At 37.9% G+C, this 22,818-nt stretch overlaps 1 non-coding gene and 2 pseudogenes across 1 annotated transcript; 1 reads left to right on the forward strand and 2 right to left on the reverse strand.

Annotated features, from left to right (window-relative positions):
• The window catches only part of LOC104772514 (ferric reduction oxidase 5-like), a 63,356-nt pseudogene extending 46,546 nt beyond the window's left edge, over nt 1-16,810 (reverse strand).
• LOC147918821 (secreted RxLR effector protein 161 pseudogene) lies at nt 5,951-6,733 on the forward strand (annotated as a pseudogene).
• A 4,080-nt stretch (nt 16,811-20,890) lies between the features above and the next one.
• Nucleotides 20,891-20,997, reverse strand: LOC147918822 (small nucleolar RNA R71). Its single transcript, XR_015594208.1, has one exon. It is a non-coding gene; the product is annotated as a small nucleolar RNA R71 (small nucleolar RNA).
• Between the last annotated feature and the right edge of the window lie 1,821 nt (nt 20,998-22,818).

The raw sequence follows: 22,818 nt of genomic DNA on the forward strand, positions 1-22,818 counted from the left end.
TCTATTCCTCCTGACTAAAGAAACCTTGAACAAACGGATTCAATTTCTCTGATGCAACTTCTTGGCAATTTGAAAGTAGAGATCCAGAAAACTACAGTCCCAGTGATGATAGAGACAAATCAACTGTAGCCTTCCTGTAAAATATAACGAATTTAAGGACCAACTAGCAAACCTGCCCTTTACTTTCTCCACAAGCGGAGCATACTCTGAGACTTTTAATTTTCTGCTCATCAATGGAAGCCCCAAATATATGATTGGAAGAGAAGCCTAATAAGGAAATCCATACTGTGCAACTGCTGTTGTTTCAGTCTTATCGACTTCTGCAAGGAGTAGTCCGTTTTTTCTCTATTCATATTCAGGCCCAACCAACCAGCGAAATCATCCAAAGTTACAATGATTCCATGCAGAGAAGTGTTACCCCCATCAAAAAATACCATCACATCATCCGCAAACATCAAATGAGTAATTTTTAAGTCTGAATGATAGAAAATGTATCCATAAGAGTACCTTAATAGGAGGAGCTTGGAAAAGACTTCCATGGTGAGCACAAAGAGGTAGGAAGACAGGGGGTCACCTTGCTTTAAGCCTTTGTTGCTCTTGAAAAAAACCACGAGAGACACTATTAATGGAGATAGAGTCATAGAGAAAGTTGGGGTGGTAATATATTCAACGATCCAATTTATAAACACATCTGGTAGGTTAAGACCCCTTAGCATAGATATTATGAAGTCCTATCTCACAGAGTTGAAAGCTTTACGTAAATCCACCTTGGGCATACCACTAGGTTCAATATTTTGCATGTTGTAACCCTGCACAATCTCAGTAGCTAATAGATCATTCTCAGAAAGAAACCTGCCCTTAATAAAAGCCGACTGAGATGGAGAGATGACCGAAGGAAGCAGAGACTGCAGCCTATTTGCAAGGAGCTTGGATATGACCTTATGTTTAGACAAGAGATAGGCCTGAAGCCAGTCGGCCTTGAAACATTTGAAATCTTTGGCATCAAAACGAGGGAAGTAGCATTCTACTGCTTTAGCAATTTACCTGAGGAGAATAAGTCCTTCACGGCTGCAGTGACCTCTCCACCAACAATGCTCCAGCAACTAGTAAAGACTTCAGCAGGATACTCATCAGGTCCACTTGTTTTATTGCGAGGGAGCGAGAAAAAAGCTTCTCTAATTTCCTCATAGGTGAAAGGCTTTGATATTTGGGTTTTCTGATCCTCCGAGCATCTAAAATCCAGCAGGTTTGAGATATCTTCTTGTGTGAATAGCAGAGGTGAAACTTCACTACTAAGGAGATTAGTAAAATTGTCAACACAAATGTTCTGTATACTATCTGGAGAGTCCACCTTCACCCCATTAATCTCCTCAAGTTAATGATTGTGATTAATTGTTTTCCTCGAGTTTACCCATCTGTGAAAGAATTGAGAGTTGTAGTCTCCATCTTGTTGGGAATGTCCTGAAATCTTTTGTACTTACTCTTGTATAGTGAAGGTTGGAAAGTCGAATAATATTAGATGATCATAATGTTTTGCTAGAAGTCTCTTATGATCAATGACTTTAGAAGCTCATTGATAATATTATTATCCTACAGGGTCACACACCTAAGCAGACTGGGTTAATGTAATGTTGGGTTTGATATAATATATATATATATATATATATATATGTTATATGAGATATACATATATATATTTATATTTGTGCAGTTATAAAATATGTTAATATAATACATATGTCATATTTGATATATATATATGTATGTTTATAAACGCACGTAAGTGAGAATTGGGCTTGGCCCATTAGCAAACCTAAACGAGTTAGGTTAACGTCGATCAATATATAATTGATGTTTTGTGTTTGATTAATAGCAATACTAAGATCTCGCCGAAACCTAACCTAAGACAAAAGTGTTTGTCACGATCGAGATTTGATCTCTACGGCACTAGCATCCTGTTTGATCCAGTTTGTGTGCGTGTGGATACCAGTAGAGGCACAACAGTTGGAGTGCTTTACAACCTTAGTTTAATTTAGTTCATCTTCCGCTGCAAACTATCCAGGTATATTCATAATCTTATGACATAGATTTTAATTCAATATTTACATGAATCCTGGCAATTGAATTTATGACTAGTTTATAAATTGTTATAAACCGGTATAAATTCCAACAGTGGTATCAGAGCATACATGTATAATTTTGAATTAAACCTAATTTACTGTTCATATTTGATATGCAAAGTAGTTTTGTTTTGTTTGTTAAATCCGATTATTATGGTTGATCAATGAATAATCGATACATGCAGAGTTGTAAAATTGTTTACGTTGCATGTATTATTACAAAAACACATAAGAGTTATTATGAATATAATATGGTTATTAGAACAACACGTATTTCGGCAATACTTGTCTGTTTGATTTTTGTATCATATATATAAGAGACTTATGATCTGTTTCATTACGTCTCTTTTAGGGCATAATAGTTATGCATATATGATGATACATATAACTAATTAATTGAAATATATATTGGGTATGTTTTGTTAGAGCATCACGTTTATATATATATATATATATATATTATGTTTGATTAAAGAATGAATATAATATATAAGATTAAACTTCATCTCCGAGAGATTGGAATTTGGTAATGAAAGTCATTACGGAAATTCGTTGATCGGAGCCATAATTTTCAAATTCTAATTTGATTAGTGTTATTGAAATTTAATTTGATTAAAATAATTAGTTTTAAATCATTTTTAATATGATTAAGAATGATTTACAAATTAATAATTATACAATAATTATACATATTAGATATGTATTAGTTGTATATCATTTAAATTTTTATATATCAGATATAAAATTTAGATAAAATATAAAATTAATTAAGATTAATTTCGAATAATTAAGTACATATAAGATATGTATTATTTATATTGGATATAAATTTTAAATATAAGATTAATTTATAAAATTAATTCCTCAACAAATATCAAGTATTTTTGATGTCTTTCCAATCTTGTCTACTGTCAAGCCTCGTTTCATTGTGTGATGGGTCTACCAAGTAGAGTGTCCATGATTACATGAGTAAGACAGATGGTAATGGTTACCATTTGAGTTAAAAGATTGGTTTACTTGATTAAGCTATCAAAACGGTTTTGGGCTTAGAGACATATGTTGGATATGACATAAGATGTTATCTAACAACCAAGAATTATATTGGATATAATTAGCAAGGATGTTGCTTACCTAAATAACTAAATATTCGGGCGATGAGCCAAAGCTCACTTGAATTTTAGTGAAATAAGGATCTTGGATTACTATATTCTTATGAGGAAATTTTGTTTTGAGTATAGTATGAGTTTTCTTAATTGTTGAGATTTCTCTAATTTTATGAATATCATATTAATTTCTGCTATTCTTCTGATACAGAGATGTCAAACCCTCACAATTTTAATTCATCTCAATGTGTCATTAAGAATGATAAATTGGATGGATCAAACCTCCTTGATTGGTATCAAGTTCCGAGAAATGTTCTCGAAAGGGAAGAAAAGAGTTTCACCCTTAAAAATAACTTTCCTGAAAAATACTTGGAAGATCTGAAAGAAAAGAAGGTTTTTGAAACTTCTTCTAAAGGAATATATGTAAATGTTACCACTTGTGGTTCTACTCGTTGGGTATTAGATACTGGCTGTGGCACTCATATTTGTACAAATTTGAAAGGCCTAAGTAATAGTAGAATTTTGGAGAAAGGACAAGTGGACCTACGCGTTGCTAATGGAGCAAAAGTTGCTGCTTTGGCCATAGGTACATATCAGTTGTCTTTACCTTCTGGCATGATTTTGGAACTTAAGAATTGCTATTATGTACCTACAATAAATAAGAATATCATCTCTATTTCATGTTTGGACATGGAAGGTTTTCATTTTTCGATCAAGAACAAATGTTGTTCATTTGATCGTGATGATATTTTTTATGGTAGCGGTCCATTAGAGAATGGACTTTATGTTCTGAACTAGAGTATGCCTATCTATGACATCCGTGTTAAACGATTTAAGTCTAACGACTCAAATCCTACTTTTCTTTGGCATTGTCGTTTAGGCCATATAAATGAGAAACGCATTAAGAAGCTTCATAGTGATGGACTTTTGAACTCATTTGATTATGAATCATATGAAAAATGTGAATCTTGTTTATTGGGTAAAATGACTAAGGCTCCCTTTACTGGACACAGTGAAAGGGCCAGTGACTTGTTGGGCCTTGTACATACGGATGTATGTGGACCAATGAGCTTAGGTGCCAGAGGAAACTATCAGTACTTCATTACATTTACTGATGACTTCAGTAGATATGGTTATGTTTATTTGATGAAACATAAATCTGAATCTTTTGAAAAGTTCAAAGAATTTCAGAATGAAGTACAAAACCAACTTGGCAAAACAATTAAAGCTCTTCGATCAGATCGTGGAGGAGAATATTTGAGCCAAGTTTTTAGTGATCATCTCAGGGAATGTGGAATTGTTTCACAGCTCACCCCTCCAGGAACACCTCAATGGAATGGTGTGTCTGAAAGGAGAAACCGAACTTTATTAGATATGGTTCGGTCAATGATGAGTCACACAGATCTTCCATTATCCTTTTGGGGATATGCTCTAGAAACGTCTACGTTTACACTAAACAGATGTCCATCAAAATCAGTTGAAAAGACACCATATGAGATATGGACAGGAAAGGTTCCTAATTAGTCTTTTCTAAAAATTTGGGGTTGTGAAGCTTATGTCAAACGTTTGATTACTGATAAGCTTGGACCCAAATCTGATAAGTGCTACTTCGTTGGTTATCCTAGAGAGACCAAAGGTTATTACTTTTACAACCCTACCGAGAACAAAGTGTTTGTTGCTCGGAATTGTGTCTTTTTAGAGAGAGAATTTCTTTCTAAAAGAAACAGTGGGAGTAAGGTACAACTCGAAGAAGTTTGAGAACCACAGGAGATGGCTCCACCTATTGAGGAAGAGCATCAATTGGATTTACGAAGAGTCGTAGAATCTATGCCTGTGGAACCTGAAGTGCGTAGGTCCGAAAGGAAACGTCACGAACCTAATAGATATGGGGTTTGGGTGACAGATCATCATGATATATTTATTATAGAGAATGATGAACCTACGTCTTACGAAGAGGCAATGATGGGCCCTGACTCCGATAAGTGGTTAAAGGCCGCTGAATCCGAAATGGATTCCATGTCACAAAACAAAGTATGGACTTTGGTTGATTTACCTGATGGTGTAAAAGCCATTGAGCGTAAATGGGTTTTCAAGAAGAAAATTGACATGGATGGTAATATACAGATATACAAAGCTAGACTGGTAGCTAAAGGTTACAAGCAAATTCATGGTATTGACTATGATGATACCTATTCTCCAGTTGCAATGTTTAAATCTATTCGGATTCTCCTAGCAATTGCCGCTTATTATGATTATGAGATTTGGCAAATGGATGTGAAAACAGCTTTCCTTAACGGAAACCTGGAAGAGGATGTGTACATGACACAACCTGAAGGTTTCACACATCCTGAGAATGCTGGGAAAGTATGCAAACTTCAACGTTCTATTTATGGGTTGAAGCAAGCATCTCGGAGTTGGAATCTTCGTTTTAATGAGGCAATCAAAGAGTTTGATTTCATTAGAAATGAAGAAGAACCTTATGTTTACAAGAAGACTAGTGGGAGCGGAGTTGCATTTCTGATATTGTATGTAGATGACATACTACTTATTGGAAATGACATTCCTTTGCTTCTGTCTGTGAAGACTTGGCTAGGAAGTTGTTTTTCAATGAAAGACATGGGAGAAGCTGCATACATTCTTGGAATAAGGATCTATAGAGATAGACCAAATAGACTAATTGGACTAAGTCAAGATACTTATATAGATAAGATCTTACATAGGTTCAATATGCATGATTCTAAGAAAGGCTTTTTACCAATGTGTCATGGCATAACGCTCAGCAAGACTCAGTGCCCTAAAACACATGATGAGCGAGAGCGCATGAGTAGAATCCCATACGCTTCTGCTATAGGTTCTGTCATGTATGCCATGCTTTGTACTCGTCCTGATGTGGCATGTGCTTTAAGCATGACGAGTAGATACCAATCTGATCCAGGTGAAAGTCACTGGACAGCAGTCAAAAATATCCTAAAGTATTTAAGAAATACTAAGGATAAGTTCTTTGTGTATGGAGGAAGTGATGAACTTGTTGTGAGTGGTTACACTGATGCCAGTTTTCAGACAGACAAAGATGATTCTCGATCTCAATCTGGATTTATCTTTTGTCTGAATGGAGGAGCGGTGATTTGGAGAAGCTCCAAACAGAGCACCGTGGCAGACTCTACAACCGAAGCTGAATATATTGCTGCTTCTGAAGCAGCAAAAGAAGCTGTTTGGATTAAGAAGTTCATTTCTGAACTTGGTGTGGTTCCTAGCATTTCTGGGCCGGTGGATCTTTATTGTGATAACAATGGAGCCATCGCTCAAGCGAAGGAACCCAGATCGCACCAGAAATCCAAACACGTTCTAAGACGATATCACCTTATTCGTGATATAGTTGATAGAGGAGATGTAAAGATTAGCAGAGTTTCAACGGATGCAAATGTTGCAGATCCTTTAACCAAGCCTCTTCCACAACCTAAGCATGAGAGTCATACGACTGCTGTAGGCATTAAATTTCTAAAGATGTGATCTCGATTTTAGTGGGAGAATTTTATTTTATGATATGATATTCATTTTTACATACATTTGATGTATTCTTAAATTAATGAAATATGTTTCAGTATTATTTGGTTATTGGATAATTAAATAATTGTCCCAAAATAATTTATTTTATCATTATAGGTCATCAACTATGTGACTTGATCATGAAACCCTATAAATATAAGATAACATGAATTATTGAGGTCCCTAGTCAAGGTTATTAAAATGGGACATTAATAACTATAAATGACTAGTATGTGAGGTGACTGATGACTATGTTTCATGGAGTCATTGATATGTAGTATTAAAGTCAATCACATTAATATGTGTTGGAGAACACAGTATTGGACTGACCCGCTATGAGAACTCTACAAGAATGTTATATGAGTGTCATAAGAGTTTCTCATCACAACTATAGAGTATAGTCCTTTGACCTGAGTTTGTCATGTTTTCTTATACATGGATTAGTTTGCTTTGATCCTGTCAAACGTCAGCCGTAACAGGTGATTATAAAAACAGTGATTGGGTATATTATGAACTGTGTAAGGAACAAGGATTAAACAAGATGGGATTTGTCCCTCCTATATAACAGGAGATAAATATCTTTGGGCCTATCGAAGATTTGATACTGAGAAATGCATGGCCGTGCTCAAACGAGGTGAATGTCAATCGTTTGTTTTATCAGTATAAATCGGAGTTCGATAAATATGATTTAGGTTAATAAGGATGACACTGTTTCTTGCCTTATGCTAAGATCGAGATATAGCGACGAAAGGATATTCGGAATAGATGATTCCAGTACAAGTGGGAGATTGTTTGGAATGTCCTGAAATCTTTTGTACTTACTCTTGTATAGTCAAGGTTCGAAAGTCGAATAATATTAGATGATCATAATGTTTTGCTAGAAGCCTCTTATGATCAATGACTTTAGAAGCTCATTGCTAATATTATTCGATCCTACAGGGTCACACACCTAAGCAGACTGGATTAATGTAATGTTGGGTTTGATATAATATAATATATATATATATATATATGTTATATGAGATATACATATATATATATTTATATTTGTGCAGTTATAAAATATGTTAATATAATACATATGTCATATTTGATATATATATATATATGTATGTTTATAAACGCACGTAAGTGAGAATTGGGCTTGGCCCATTAGCAAACCTAAACGAGTTAGGTTAACGTCGATCAATATATAATTGACGTTTTGCGTTTGATTAATAGCAATACTAAGATCTCGCCGAAACCTAACCTAAGACAAAAGTGTTTGTCACGATCGAGATTTGATCTCTACGGCACTAGCATCCCGTTTGATCCAGTTTGTGTGCGTGTGGATACCAGTAGAGGCACAACAGTTGGAGTGCTTTACAACCTTAGTTTAATTTAGTTTATCTTCCGCTGCGAACTATCCAGGTATATTCATAATCTTATGACATAGATTTTGATTCAATATTTACATGAATCCTGGCAATTGAATTTATGACTAGTTTATAAATTGTTATAAACCGGTATAAATTCCAACACATCTCGCAACCAAGATATACTAGACCTTTATCTAAAATATCTTTCCTCTGAATTGACCAAAATTTGCCATCGTCTCTCTACTTCAATTAATAGATCCGCATTTAAAGGAGAAGGAGAGGATAACATACTTTTCTGACACTAAATCACCACCTCAAGTGCATCCTAAACTCTTTTTTTCAAGATTAATATAGTTTTCCCTGCTAAACTCTCGGATGATCTTCTTTAGAGCCCTCAGCTTTATTGAGACTCAGAACATATCAGAACCCACCAAGTTTAATGAGAACCAATTCTCATATATTAGGTGAATAAAATACTGGTCAGAGAGCAAGAAGGAAAACAACTTAAAAGGTTACTTCTGAGTAGGGCGGGTAGAGGAGATGCTTATAGAGATACAAACATGATATGAAAATTTAGGCTCTCCAAAATAAGAAAAAGACATAGGTAACTGCACAGCCCACTCATCATCACTAGAGCTCTGTCAAGCTTCTTTGCAATCAGATCTTCTTTTCTCTTATTCCACAAAGTAAAAGAGCACCCTCTAAACGTAAGATCAAGAAGGGAAGCTTTGAAAATACATTCTCTGAAGGATCTAGTTGGTCTGTCAACCGAATAACCATCAGACTTAGAATGCTCATAGGGGTTCAAGATCTGACTGAAATCGTCAATGACTGTCCATGGTTTGCCCATTATACTCTGAATCCATGACAAGCTAACAATCTCTTCTCAAAGCACAAGTCGATCCACTTCCTCGTTAGACACATAGGCAAAAGAAACCACCAATTGTGTAGCTGAACTAGGTAACTGAACTTCATAAGTGACCAATGGAAGGGACTTTGAAATGATGGAGACTTTTACACTAGGGTGCTAGAGAATTCAAATCTTACTGAAATCCGAGAAACCATAATTATCATCATAAAACCAGCCTGACAGCAATTCATTGAAAAATTTAGATCTTTTTTGCCGTTGTACATGAGTCTCAAGAAGACTACCAAAAATAGGCTTATTTCTTCGAAGCCACTTTTTAAATCCGGTACGATAAGACAACTTATTAAAGCCTCGGACTTCTAACAAAAAAGATATTTATATACATAAAGGTTAGTTTAAGATGAGGCTCTTGCCTCGTTCAAGTTTGCGTTGCCGCTGCGACATCACTTTCGTGAACTCATAATCTTCCTGATCTTCCTCATAATCTTCACTACCACCAAGTTCACTTGAAAAAGTATCCGATGAATCTGCCTCAGCACCAGATACACCAACCGATAAACTAGTACCGTTTGATCCACTAGTATCACCAACCAGCTTTGGACCTAGAAATGTTGAGTTTCCTGTAGATAAAACTCCTGTTTCGGTCAACGGAAGCCTAGCCTGCTCCACTGCTACCGTTAAAACCGCTGGGGTAACCCGAGCTGAAACCTGAGGTGGCTTAACATGATCGATGACACTCTTTTTTTCTCTTTCCTGGGGCATGAGATCAAAGTGTGCATAGTAGAGTTGCAGCCCGAGCAGGAGACTGGAGCAGCCTTGCAGCACTTCACACTATGGCCAATCTCTTTACAGTGGTTGCAAACATGTGACATCCACGGACTTGAGACCAAAACTCTCCCAATCTCTCCTGATTGAAATTTCACATTTACTGCCTCAGGCAATGGTTTCTGAGAATCGTTGATAGTGAAAACCTTTGCAACTTCAAGATTTGTCCTATTTGCTGTTGAGGGATGGAGACACTTTGGATCCCTAACCAGCCCTACGATACGCTCCAATCCATCATGATTGAATAATTTCAACGGGACATTCAAGAGTTTCAGCCAGATTGGGGCAGAAAATAGTTCCGATTTTGCTAGGGTTACTCTCGGTTGCCAGTCTGCTACAAACATGGTTTGACCCTCAATACTCTAGAGCCTTTGGTTCAACACTCGCATACGGGTTTGATAGTTAGGAATCCTAAACATGAATGCATTGCCCTCCAATTTTGAAACAGAGATATCATGAAACTTGTGGCTCCAAATTCCGTTGACAATCGAGTGAATTGTACCCTAAGAGGGGGGTCCGAGTAGAATTGACCTATGATGAACGATTCTTAAGACTTTTGGTGCCTTTTGATGATGGAGTTTTGTATCTCCACAAAAGCTTCACTCGAGGGTAGAGTGAATGGCGTACCTTTCTTTAAGAGAGGCTTGGCTGAGCCATTGAACAGATTCATCCAACTGTCTTCGGCAACGATAGGATTTTTTTTAAGCTGCGACATCTACATTCTCGACTGTCGCAGGTTTAGTTAAGGCTTCTATAATTTATGGGTCAGTTGAGTTAACAACTTTTGCAGTAGAGGATTATTGAGACTTGGGAAAGTAGATTTGGGGAGGTCGATACAGAGGTTCCACCATCTGTTTGGGCAATGGTTGAGCCTAAAGGCAGTGCTTTAGCTGAGACATTAGTTTTTGGAGAGAGAGGCTGTAACGCCCCTGAACCGTCCCTACGGCCGGACTAACCGCGGACCAGCCCGGAGGTCATCACGAGAGGTTGACAGTCCGCGATCTGGTCGAGGTTCCACCAACGAATTAGATTCCTCGACCAGTCCACCGGCCGCCGCCTACCCGCTACGCACACACCTCCGACTTTTCAACCTTTGGTACATGCGCGGCGTTATGCTGACCTGGACTAGGCCATGTAATTTAAGGATTTTTATTTAAGCAATTACACAACATAAAATATCCTATCCGATTTCCTAGCTGCCCAACTCTACCCACTTACTTTTCTCTGCAAGAAAAACAGTATTGGAGAGGAGTGAGTAATCTAACATTACTCAGTGAGTTGGGTGACTCTCTAACATGCATTCCTCCTTATCCAACTACCCCCATCATCAACAACCCACAAACAACAATCAGAATCACACAATGTATAAGCGATTAGCAAGCAAGCAAGCAAAGCAAACAAGCAAACTACGCACAACAAGCAAGACTAGAAATGACTAAGACTTGACACTTCTAGACACATATCCACCATAGGCCATCTCAACACAACTCCCAAACCTCAAAGGGAATGAAAGTACTAGTGATGCTACCACCATAGGCACACACTATACTTCATCTCACACACACAACCTAGGGCCCAATGACCTTCTGTCCCATCTCCCCATTCCACACCACGTTGAAACCACAAAGGCTACCAATCGGATCACCACACATTTACATCGTCATGCAATAAATCGGATTAGTCTCTCACTAGACACCGATTGTTCTTGCCACGAGACCGCAAAGATTAGCTCGCCGGACTTCCAAATTCACTTGGGGACAGAAGTAGATTGCTAGTCCAACATGACACATGAGAACTAGCTAGACAAGTACTAATTATAAGTCTACTGACACAAAGAATTAAGTAATTAAATAACAAAATAATTTCAAGCAAGAATCAAGCAATGCATGCAAGAAAATCAAGCAAAATTCTTAAAATGCAAAAATAAAATTAATCAAGCATTTAAGACAACAACCACATGTATGCAACCGATTTAACTCACAAGAAATATTAAGATTAATTTCTTAAATATTTTTCCTTGACATGCAAGTGTTGCTAAACAATTTTTCTTCCTCTTTTTATCATGCATGCAACTCAAATTCAATCCCAAAAATTATGCAAGAAAATTATTGCATTTTCAACTCTTCACACCACTTCATTTTTCTTCTTTAACCGGTTGAAAAATTCATAGAAGGATGCATGCATGATCATCCATTTTGGATCTGATCTTGAAAGCAACCCAAATAACTCTTCTCTTTATGCATGCATGATCTTTTAAACTAAAACAAGACTATATGCAACAATAGATGAATGCATGATAGTCTACTCTCCAGATCTTAACTTGGTGTCATTTAGATCTAAAAAGAAAAACATGCAACACACAACAATCAAAGAGAGACACACGAGCTACCAAGCTCATGTATCCTCTACACCCACACCAAACGCAAATCACAACAACTCTAAAGTCGTAGCCTCAACTCACAGTGATTTAGGCAGAGATTTGATTGAGTCGAGCTCGACCACCACACCGCAATCCGACAGCACTTCGCCTCCTCTTTCGCCTCTAGCTCCGACGAGCTTCCTCCTTCTTCCTTGCTCGGAAATCTCTTGATTTCTCTTCAAGAATTTTTGAGAGAAAAAATTTGGCAAGAGTTTAGTGTTTGAGAGAGATTTTGGTCGCAGATGAGAGAAGGAGGGGGTATTTATAGCCCTCTCACTCGATTTCTCTCGCTGGATATGTGGCAAGCTTCAATCGACAAGTGGCAGAAATTCTGCATGCGGAGTACTCACACTCTCATTCACGCGTGCGTGCATCTCAGACACTGGCGAGAGAGTATGCGATGGCAACACGTGGCGTCTCACAGCTCATGAGAGACCTTTCCACTTCCTCCAACCTTCCCGCGTCTCTCTTGCGTCCCAAGCTCCCACGCTTGTCCGCAATTCAAAGTTCACACGTCTGTGGTTCTATTTCCTTGTCAGTCCTCGGTCCTTCTGTCCGTGACTTCCGCTTCTCTCGTCCAACTCTGACCTTTCATCCGTGATTTCAGATTCTCTCGTCTGTCTCCGGACCTCTTGTCCGTGACATCGTCTTCTTTTTCCGTCTCCGGACCTCTTGTCCGTGACCTCGACTTTTCTCATCCGTGACATCGTCTTCTCTTGTCCGTCTCCGGACCTCTTGTCTATGACCTCGACTTTCTCATCCGTGACATCGTCTTCTCTTGTCCATCTCCGGACCTCTTGTCTATGACCTCGACTTTCCTCGTCTGTATCTGGACCTCTTGTACCTCCCGTACGTTCTGTCCATGGTTCCGCGGTACTTTGACCGTTTGGCTGGTACGTCGCTGTTCTGTCCCTATTTTCCGTTTTACGTCTTCCTCACCATTTACCACGGCCATTCCTTTTTTCCCCTTCTTTTGATATATATTTTTCCATTAACCTTCACAAGATGCCTTAACGGTTTACATCCCGTTCTTCGAGATTTCTCTCTTTTTTTCTTCTCCGTCTTCTCGATATTTTTCCTCATCATTCGAACACGTTTCGCCGTCTGGTCCATACTTCTGGTTACGGGTCATTACAGAGGCGGTGTCGTTGGAGGTAATGAAGAGAGCTTCTCGCGGAGGATTTCAAATTTGAGAAAACCGGAGAGATTGAGCCTTTTACAGGTAAGAGCCATCTGTGGGTTTCCTTTTTTTTTGCGATTTGTCTTCCCCATGAGGAGGGGAGGGCATGAGAAGGTAAACAAAGGCGGGTTCTGCCACCATGAGAGATGACAGAGATGGGTTGAAAAAGCAGTCACTTTAATCGCTCAAAAGGAAAGAAAAAAAAAAAAGAGAAATATAAGTAGGTAACTTTGCTTAAATCTAATCAGAAACCTCAAAAGAGTTAGGGCCATAAGGATTTGTTTCATGATCTAACTATAGGGCTAAAATATACAATAACGAGTATATTGTTTCTACATGTGTACTTGGCATCCATTCACAAGCTTCAATGGATGGAGAAAGATACGCTAAGTGTTGTAATCAGAAAACAGGGAAGTTGGACTCAAAAGCTTTACACCCATATCTCTTCTTCCATTGGTTCTCTCGAAGTCTCTACTGAAGGTTACAATCATTATACATTGTATTTTAAAATAGAATCTAAAAAAACTATTTTTCATCTCGTTTGCATTTTGTATTTATTTATTTATAATTAAAAGAAAAACACTAAACTATAAATTTGTTGATTCTAGCGGAAACAAGTCTGGTTCTCTTGGTGGATTGTAAGAATCTCAGGTAGCGGTCAATGAAAAACAGGAAGATGTTGGAGATAGTCTCCCACATGGATTACGTAGAAGATTATGTAGAGACCGTAGAAGAAAATTAAGCTCGAACTTCTTTCGTCTATAGGATGGTAGACTCGTCACCAACATCGCTATTCCATTCACCATCGCTATTGTCCCGGCTAGATTAGACACGTATGTCGGATTCCATGCAAACGTCTTTACGTATATAGGAAAACGTATATTCATCAGTATGGGAATAGAAGCAAGATAGATACAACTTTGTCTCCAAAGAGCTTTGATACTTTTTATTTTATTATATTTCGTACCAAATATTTGATTTGTGCTGAAACAAATTGAAATGATCTAGTATGGAATAGATTCCTTGGTAATTTTTATGGCACGTGAGTAAATCTCCCTTATTGAAAAAATTAATCAAAATGTTATAGAAAAGTATGAATATTGCTGATATATTATATATTTTCAAAAAATTACTCATATATTTAGTGTTCTATGTATAATTACAATTATTACCCTGGGTTAATTTTTCATTTTTAATTTCGAAAATATTTTTAAAAATACACATCAACAAACTATGCCACATCATATGACGGCTGAGTTATAATGCTTTGTGGCTGACGTATAACAAAAAATTAACTGAAAGTAAATGGTTGAATTTTATTACTTCACAGCTGAGTTATAATACTTAAGGAAAAACGAAAGGTCCCATAGATTCATATGATGGCTGAAATATAATGTTTCGTGACTGACTTATAGCAAAAAATAAACTAAAAGTAAACGGCTGAATTTTATTATACTTGATGGCTGCATTATAACATTCAAGAAAAAACGAAAAGTCTCGTAGATTCATACGACAGCTAAGTTATAATGCTTGGTGACTGACTTATAACAAGAAATAAATCGAAAGTAAACAACTGATTTATATTACTTCATGGATGAGTTATGAGAAAACGAAAAGTCTCGTAGATTCATATGACCACTGAGTTATAATGATTCATGACTTGCTTATAACAAGAAATAAACTGAAAGTAAACGGCTGAATTTTATTACTTGACGGCTGAATTATAATACTTAAAGGGAATATGAAAGGTCTTGTATTCATATGACGGCTGAGTTATATTGCTACTCGACTGTATATAAATAACTCAGCTGACACAAACCTTGTTCGAGAACATGTAGCTCAGCTTTAGCTGATGGTTCAACGCGTTCAATTCGTAGTCATCAAGAATAAACTTCACAAGCTTGTCGTGCGTTGTTTCCGCATCTATCTGCACAATTTTACACCATCTATCGTCAGTGTTAAATATATATTTGTGTTTCTTTACCTATTTTCCGTAACTGGATCCATGCACGAAAATTAAGAAAATAAGGAAAATTAAGAAGTGAAGAACGAGGTAAAAAACATGTAAATCATTCACTTTTGAACCAGGTGAAGAACAAGAGTAAAAAAAAAGACGTTTTGTATTTCCTTAGAAGATGATGACATCGAATGATGACATGGATGATGCGTCCAAAGTGACAAGTCAGCCACCAAGTGAACATGTAAATCAGCCTAATTAAATCAGCCATCAAACAAAATTATAAGTCAGTCGCAACATAAGTACTATTACAGTAATTAAAAAAGCAAAAAAATGGCTGCCAAATTCAGCCGTTAAATGTCATAACTAAACTGAAAATCTGTAATTCAGCCGTATCATTTAAAAAGTCGGCCGTAACTAAATGATATTCTAGTAATTAATCTTTTGCTATAAGTCAGCCGTAAAATGGCCGAGTTATCCGATAATTCCAGCTCATGATGGCTGAATTATAGTACTTAATCATAAATCATCCATAACGACACCTCTTAAGTAAGTCGTTGTTAATAACTCAGCCAGCCGGAGAAAGTTAATTCAACTGTGTCGAAGTATTAACTCAGCCAAATTTTTGACAACTCAACCATCGGGTAAAAACTCATAGGTAATTACGGCTGAGTTATGCTCGTAACTCAGCCATATTCTCATAACTCAGACAGATTTCATTAAATCAGCCGTAATTACAGGCTAAATTATGCTCGTAAGTCAGCCGTCCGCTCATAACTCAGCTATTTTCCTTATTATGATAATTCAGTAGATAAGGAAAACGACCGTGTGGACGAGGAAGAGAAAAGTTTGAGATATGTCCAAGCCATATGTGATATTTGATGCTTGACTCTGAAAGTTAACCCGACAAGTGGCAGTATCGTAGAGGTTCTTATCACCATGAAGAACATAAAGGCCCACCAGTAATGGCCAACATATCCTATTCTCAGACCAAAAGACCTAAACTTTGCCTGCCATCTGCACCATTTCAGTCAATATTTAGTAAACTCTCCTACGGATTTGGATGTTTGGTATAATTACTATGGAGATCGGATCAAACATATCAAGAATGGTCTGTACCTTCGGTTCTGTTTCACATAGTTCTGAGCAATCATGAGTTTCTAATCCAAATTAATTTATGAACGAGCAATTCATATTAACAAACCATTTAAACCATATAGAGTTTAGAATTGGAAACAAAGAAGCTTACATTTTGGAGTTGTCGTGGTTATGAAGGCTGACGTGATAGCTAATGTATAGATAATTGGAGAGAGCTCAAACCAGAAGAGCCACAAACTATAGAGAACAAGTAAACTCCGTGGTTGTCACTATCCCAAATGCTTCATCATCATCATCACACTCTCCATTTTCCTTTTTACATTCCATTCTCTGCATTTATATAAATAAAATTTCGATAACTTGTTACAAATATTTTCATGAAAATATGTAGCCAATAATGATGAAATTATAACATTAAGTCGAACCTTGGAAGAAACAAAATCTGTAGATTTTTTATTAAATGAGTTTAAATATCAGTTTGAATTTATATAAGCTGATTATGATTTCAATTTCTAATTAAATGAAATTATATGTAACGTTCACAAACCAAAATGACGGTTGATGTGTGTAGAATTTCACTCCAAATCTTTTACCTGAAAAGACTACACAATGGCTAAAAGAACTATAGTTAATCAATTGTAGTATTTTAGGATTGATCCCGCAGAGAGTAATAGCAAACAAAAATTGAATTAAAAGAGAAAGAACTATGGCTAAGACTAAATAAGAGATTGGAGTTTTGGTTTTCCTAATATCTATTGCAAATAAATAAAAACGGTTTAAAATTATAAGACTAAGGCGTTGGGCGTTTTGGGAGTCATCTCAGGGTTTTCATGGTTCTAAGCAATATTAAGTGTAAGATCTACCAAGTAAATACTAATTTCGGTCTAGGTTCTCAACTACGAAACACTAATGAACTAACAAGCTATTTTCATAGAATGAAAGTCTAAAGTCTTCATACTCCGTTACTCAACTTTCGCAGGCAACGACGCATGTCAACCAGCTAGTTAAACAAGTTCGATACATTCACCAAACTCCGCAACTCAACTTACGCAGGTTACGATGTGAGGTTTCGGTATAACACTAGTTCGAAGAAGTAGGATAACACGGTTAATGCTCCCGTTCTCTAGATCAGCACTTGGTGATCAATCCAAGCACATGCATTAAGATAAAGATGTCCCAAAAGAACTCTAATAGAAAACCGAAAATAAGATCTAACAACCTAATTGAAGCGAACCATGAATTCCCCTTGAATCACCCCATAGAACCCAACAAATAAAACTACTCGCTCATGATGCAAAGAAACGACATTGATATTGTAAAGTATAACATCAAGAATGAATCAAATAACAAAAAGGGTTCAAAGGAAACTTCTCTATTTGTCACAAAAGTAACTTGATCCCAAAAGCAATGATAGTATGAAAGAACAAGAAAGAGTAGAAAGAGAGATTGGTGGATCTTCAAGCTTCAAGGGATTCGGCGAGCAGGAGAGAGCTTCTCTGGTCGTCTAGGGTTGCACGGCAGCGGCGGTATAAGAGGCACTTGAATTCTCGATGAAGGCACACAGGAAGCACACCTCAAAACCCTAGGTCTTAAGAGTATTTATAGGGTTTTGTCTAGGGTTAGGGTTTGTAAGGATAGAAACGTCTTTTCTTCTTGAGTGCAGGACAAGGGGCGGCGAAAGAGGCTTCTGGACCGTGGAGGAGGCTTGGACTGGGCCGCCGTGATGGTCGCTGGTCAGGCCTTGAATAAAAGCCCATCGGCTGGTCGGTTCTTCTTACGTCGGTTTATAACACGTCTTGGTAAATCGAGCATAACTTCCGGATGAATGAATAGATTGATGTTCATATATTTTACCTTGTTTTCCCTTAGTTTATTTACATCTTTTGCATCTTTTGCTATCCATTTAGGCCATTATTGTGTAGCTTTAGGACTAATCATGCATTAGAGTTTAGTTGCATTGCATTTGCATCTTTTCATGCACAAACAGGTGATTTTGGAGCTTAAGGAGCATGGAAGCAATGGAGAAGAGATGTGGAGCAATCATGAGGAGGAAACAAGGGAGTGAAGGCTGAAACAACAAGGTCAGGAGTCCAACTCGACCGCACACTCGAGTAGACACTCGACCGTGTGCTGAGGAGGACTCGACCGAGTGGAGATTGCACGTGAGAAGCCAGCTCGACCCCTAGCTCGACCGAGCACAGGTCAAGTTGACCGAGCCGTTGACTACTTTAACTTTTTCTATTTTTAGGGCTTCCACCTTCCCCACTATAAAAAGCCTTGTACCTGCAGCCACCAAAGAGGCCAGCTTTTTAGATATTCTCTGAACCTAGTTTTTACCTTTTTTTAGCTTTATTCCTTTTGCATTTTTATTTTTAAGATCTTGTACTTTCTTAAGAAAGAAGACTAGATTCTTGTATTTTGTTGGTTCTATAACTTTCATGATATTGAGAATTTGAGTTTCATCCTTTCATCAATATTATAGATCTTTGTTTTATCTTTCTAATGATGCAAGATTCAACATTTTCTGGGTTTTTGATTTTGTTCATCATGTATTGTTGTGAGTAGTTTGCTTAGGATCTTGAGGATGGGTTAGGATGGATTGATCTTGTGGTTTATTTGATTTGGTCAAGCTTGATTGTTGTAGATCTCTTCTAGGCTAGATGTTCTTAATGCTGATCCTATATCTGAGAGGGTAGGATCTGATCTCAAGCTTCTTAGCATCACACCAATGTTTAAGAAGCATAGATAAGGCTAGATCTAGAGCTTACCATTAGGCTTGCTAAGAGATTAGAGGTCTTGTTTGGTTTGAGATGTATTGCTTAATGCCTGCTTGTGTAGATTCTTTACTGTGTGAGAACAAGTCTAGAATTGCATAGGTTTGATTGTTTCTTGACCATGAGAGTGAGAGAAACTTGTCTTAGATTAATATGTCTAGAGGTTAGCTCAAAGTTTGCTTGAGATTTGTTGACCAAGTTAGATAACCACAATGATTAGTTCATCCCATGAATCCATCCTCAGGACCTTCTTGGTTTATTGAAATCTTAGTCTTAATCCTGTTGCTTGCTTGTTCTTTGATTGGTTTTAGCACTACTCTGTTTTTATTGCATTGCTCTGTTTCTGCGTCTAGTCTAGCTCGACCACCCACTCGACCTACACTCAGTCGAGTGCTGCTCGAGTTCATCTCCAGAACTTGTGTTTATGATTTGTGCTTGTCTTGTTTCATTCCTGTTTCATTCCAGTTGCATACATTTAGTTTTCAGATCATTAATTGTCTTGCATTAGTTCATTAGTAGTAGTCTCTGTTTCTGTTCTTGCTTTATTACTGTTTCAATCATTCAGTTTCATTTGCATCTAGTTGTTAGTTCTTGTAGTTTATCTTCTGCATTTAACATTTTCATCTTAGGATTGTTAGTGACAAACAATCTTTACATTTGTCTTAACTTAGATTCATATGCATATCTTAATTGTTCACAAACACTCATTTAGGATTGATACCTCTTATACTGCAACAGCATAAGAGGAAATTGAAACACCCATCCATCATTCCATTCATATCTCACCATTGCATACATTCATCATCATTCACCCACACCAAAATAAACTTGCTTCAATTTGGCGCCGTTGCCCATTTGAGTGTGTTTTTGTGACATTTAGGATCCATATTAGTCTAAGATTAAGTTCGTTTATACACTTGTGAGGTTGCTGTACTTGAATCTTCTGTTTCTGGGTTGAAGTTCCATTTCAGGTACCACTCGACCACCACTCGACCGAGTAGTGATCGAGCACCTGCTCGTGCCAGACGCCGGATCTCTATAACCATCAGTTTCCAGTCGACTTGATCACCAACAAGAGCATGTGCTCAGTCGTGTGCCTGGCAAAAATCGTTTGTGTTTGTTGATGCACACAAGGTCTAAAGGAAAGGACCATCTTCTCAAGCATATTGACAACATCCACAAGGTGACAAAGGGTTTGGGAACTAAGCAAAGGGGAGTTGTTCAAGAACAACAAGAGGTTATAGTAGCTATGGATCATCAGGATCAGGTTCAGAGACCAAGGAACATTGGTGCTGGAGATGCACCCAACACTCACAACCAAAGGGCTGGAATTGTGCCTCCAACTGTTGCCAACAACAACTTTGAGATCAAGAGTGGATTGATCTCCATGATTCAGGCCAATAAATTCCATGGATTGCTAATGGAGGACCCACTTGATCACCTTGATGAGTTTGACAGGATATGCAGCCTTACAAGGATCAATGGTGTAAGTGAGGATGGTTTTAAGCTAAGGTTGTTCCCTTTCTCACTTGGGGACAAGGCTCATTTATGGGAAAAGACACTCCCTACTGGTGCAATCACTACTTGGGATGCATGCAAGAAGGCTTTCTTGGCCAAGTTCTTTTCTAATGCTAGGACAGCAAGGCTGAGGAATGAGATCTCTGGATTTGCTTAAAGGAGTAATGAGAGCTTTTGTGAAGCTTGGGAGAGGTTTAAAGGGTACGAAACTCAGTGTCCTCACCATGGTTTCAGTGTGGAGTCTTTGTTGAGCACATTATACAGAGGAGTGCTTCCAAAGTTCAGGATGCTTCTTGATACAGCCTCTAATGGAAATTTCCTCAACAAGAATGTGGAAGAAGGCTGGGAGTTAGTTGAGAATCTTGCACAATCTGATGGAAACTACAATGAGGACTATGACAGAACCATAAGATCATCATCAACTGATCAAGAAGATAAGTACAAGAAGGATCTGAAAATGGTGAATGAAAAGCTTGACAAGATACTCCTAAGCCAGTCCAAGTCCATACACTTCATTGGTGAAGAAGAAGCTCCAGTTCAAGAGGGGGAGACTGAGTTTGCTGAGTTGTGCTACATGCAAAACAAGGGAGGATTCAAAGGCTACAACCAAGGAGGGTTCAAGAACAACAACCTCTCTTATAGGAGTACCAATGTGGCTAATCCTCAAGACCAAGTCTATCCACCTCAACAGCCTCAACAGCAACAAAACTACATCCCCAAACAACAACACCAAGTGTTCAAGCCACAGTTGTGTCCCCCACCAGGGTTTCAAACTAACCAAGGCTAGGAACAAGACTTAAGAGCAATGATGCAACAATTGTTGATTGGGCAAACACAAGGAAAGATTGAGGAATCCACGTAGTTTGCTGAATTGAACCAAAGGTTAACATCACAATACAATGATCTGTATATGAAGTTTGGGGGTCTTAATTCAAGGGTGAAGTATATGGAGAGTAACATTGCCTCTACTTCAGCTCCAAAACCCAACCAACTCCCTGGAAAAGCTGTTCAAAATCCAAGGGAGTTCACAGCCAAAGCCATTCTAATTCAAGAGGAAGAAGTCACTGAGGACAGTGAAGTCCGAGTTTGAGGGAATTCATTAGTTACTGAAACCCCAAGTGACATTTGTGCAAAGCAACAGGAGCTCGCAGGCGAACTCGACTAAGAGCTCGACCACACACTCGATCGAGTGCATGCTCGAGTGGTCGATCGAGCTGGAGACTCCGAAGCTGTCAAGCCTGCTAAGTACATTCCTCCTGCTTATAAGCCTCCATTACCATTCCCTGAGCGTTTCAAAGCACAGAAGATCAAGGAGTTAAGGGAAATAATTGAGAACAAGGAGATGTTGGCTAGGCAACCAGAGGAAGAAAGGGTTTTGAAAGAAGAAGCTTTGGTTGAGAAAGAGGAACAAGTGTCAGCCATTCAAGAGATCATCATAGCTTACCAAGAAGAGGAGAGAGGACCTGCCTTGGAACAGTATGAACCATATCCTCTCTACAAAATTTTTTTGCTTGATTTGTCTAAGAAGAAGGTTGAAGCTCAAGATGAGAAGGATCTTGAGAACCTTGGAGGAGTGATCATTCCAATAAAGCTTAAGGACCCTGGACCATTCTATCTACCCTGCATAATCAGTTACCTTCACTACAATCAATGCCTTTGTGATTTAGGAGCTTCAACAAGTGTGATGCCATACTCCATAGCTCAAAAGCTAGGGAGAACTGATTTCAAATCCACCAATCTCCATGTGTGCCTAGCTGATGGGACAAATAGAGAGGTAGTTGGAAGGTTGGAGAATGTCCCACTTAAGATAGGGAAGGCAAGGGTTCACACTGATTTTGTGGTCATAGAGATGGACAAGGAGCCTGAAGATCCAATCCTATTAGGGAGGCCATTCTTAGCCACTGTTGGGGCAGTAATAGATGTTAGGGAAGGTCTTGTGACCTTGAACATTTCTGAGGATACAGTCATGAAGTTCAACATCTATAACCCAACCAACCTTCCTACCATTGATGACCAGCCTTTTACTATCAATGACAAAGGTGGTCAAGGAAG

The sequence above is a fragment of the Camelina sativa genome, chromosome 20 (genome assembly GCF_030686135.1).
Source record: "Camelina sativa cultivar CO46 ecotype springtype chromosome 20, ASM3068613v1".
NCBI lineage: Eukaryota > Viridiplantae > Streptophyta > Magnoliopsida > Brassicales > Brassicaceae > Camelina > Camelina sativa.